Below are 2,329 nucleotides of genomic sequence, written 5' to 3' on the forward strand. Positions count from 1 at the left end.
GGGGTCACATCAGTGATAAGGCAGTCTGAGAGACTACATTTTCCTGTATGCCCTGACCCTTGAAAGCAAAAGGCTGAACTAGAGCAAAGCATCCTGGGATATGTGTTTAGCACCATTTAAGAGGCAAACAGTATAGGGCTGAGTTTGACATAGAGGCTTGCCTCCTTCCACAAGAAACTTAACCAGACACAGAACACAATAGTGAGGTGAAATTTTAATAGATATTAAGTCTAGGGTGGAGCCTTTCTCTCCCTCACACCTCAAGCTTGCAAAGAGGTGGAGCTAGTAGAGCTGTCCAACTAGTCCACAGCCCTGTTTCTTCTGGGTGCAGTGCTCCCTCTGCCTCCCCACATTACCAGTGTCCCCACTGCTGCTAGTCTTTTGGGGGATTGTGGGCCAGGTGCTGCTCCCACTCTACTTCAACCAACTTGTACAGCTCCATAGTGGCCTGAGCATGTTCCACAGAGGAATGTCCACTTTGCCCAATCTAGATGCCCTGGTTCAGAAGCTTCTTGTTAAGACACTTCAGAGACATGGTGGCATTCTTCAGGCAGTTGGACTTCTGGTTGGGGAAGAAAGGGGTATGGGAGGTGTCGTGAGTGAGGGACTTAGAGTGAAAGTACTGAAGGGCTTTGAAGTTGTGGATGGTATGCCCCCTCTGTCTTTCCTGTATCTTCAAAATCTGGCTCTGAGCGATCTTGAAGGGTGTAGCATTCAACATGTGATGCTTCCAGATACTACTCCATCTGGTCCAGTAGTCAACTATGTAGCAGGGTGGAAGGATGTACTCATCATAAAGTACATCTCCGTGGTAGTTGACAGTGCTACATCCAGCCAAGAAACTGACATGCCCCTTGGGTCCTGTACCCACCATCTCACAATTGCCACCATCTTTCTTGGCATCTTCTGGGATGCTCTGGAGGATTTATTCACCGAATAAGATTGGGTGGAGTTCTGTGGGGTCATTCTTCTTAGTAGGGTTCTTCTAGGGGCCCTTCTTCTAGGGGGAAGTTGACTCCTAATCTTTGGAAGGGCATTCTGGAACTCCCATTTTGGACTTCACTATTAGATCAGATTTTGTATTTGTTGGGTTTACAATTTTGATACATAAGACTCTGAAATTTCCTAACATACAGATCAGGCCCCATCTGTCTGTATTTCTATTTTAATTTTCAATGGTTTATGCAAGGGTTGTGCTTTCATAGCATGAAGGTTCAGCTAGAGAGGGAGTATGTGTGTGTGTGTCTAGTGGAGACAGGGGTTTACAAATTCTCACTGAATACATATTTCAATGTACATAAACATAGTTACAAAGCAGGAGACCACATTCTACATTGATGCGGGAGGCTCTCTGAAGCTCATCACCCTACCAAAGAGGAGACTAGCTATAGGGTTGACACACTGCTGCATTCATGATTCCATTCCCCTCCTAATTAGGAGGTGTTGAGACTGTAGTATTAATTCATTTGAGAATGCCCAATCCTTCCCAAAAGGCCTTTCCAAGCAAGGTCCATTTGACAAATCAGTTCACAATCCACCCAACTCACCTGAGATTTCATGCTCCTTCACTATCCTGAAGAAATAGCAGAAATGTAGGAGTTAGAGATGTAGGGGTCTATGTTTGGCTCTGTGAGCAAACCATGGCATGCCTTTTTTTAGGATTTTATTTATTTATTCATAAGAGACACAGAGAGAAAGGCAGAAACATAGGCAGAGGGAGAAATAGGCTCCTGCAGGGAGCCCAATGCGGAACTTGATCCCAGGACCCCAGGATCATGACCTGAGCCAAAGTAGACACTCAGCCTGTGAGCCACCCAGGTGTCCCCCATGGAATGACTTTAATGGGTTTCAACTTTATGGTCTATACAATAAGTCAAACAATGCTACTTGTACACAATAACACTTGAGCTTTCTGTTCCAAATGCAGCCAAAGGAACAAAAAGAATACCTTATATATACAGGAATAAAAATAAGAATAAGTACTGACTTCATGTCAGAAATAATATAAGCTGGGAAACAATTCTATATCCAAGGGGGGATACTTCAAAAATAAAGACCAAGTAAATACTTTGTCAAGCAAACAGAAGCTGAGAGAATTTGTCACCACAAACCTGCAAAAAAGAAGCACTACACCCAGTGCACAAATCTTGGTTTCTAATATCATTCTGTAACAAAAGGAACCAGGGCTCCTTGGAGAAATGGCAAACTCTAAGGCTGAAGATGAAAATAGACGGGATGAGCCTAGATCATCTTGTAATACCAAAAAGTAAGGAAGTGTTAAAAAGCATGATGGGGTCATGTCAAAGAGATACAGCAATCAACTGAAAGA

At 43.6% G+C, this 2,329-nt stretch overlaps 1 pseudogene; it reads right to left on the reverse strand.

Moving 5' to 3' along the window:
• Positions 1 to 373: 373 nt before the first annotated feature.
• LOC121482581 lies at positions 374 to 1,559 on the reverse strand (annotated as a pseudogene).
• Between the last annotated feature and the right edge of the window lie 770 nt (positions 1,560 to 2,329).

This window comes from Vulpes lagopus, chromosome X (assembly GCF_018345385.1).
Source record: "Vulpes lagopus strain Blue_001 chromosome X, ASM1834538v1, whole genome shotgun sequence".
Classification (NCBI taxonomy): domain Eukaryota; kingdom Metazoa; phylum Chordata; class Mammalia; order Carnivora; family Canidae; genus Vulpes; species Vulpes lagopus.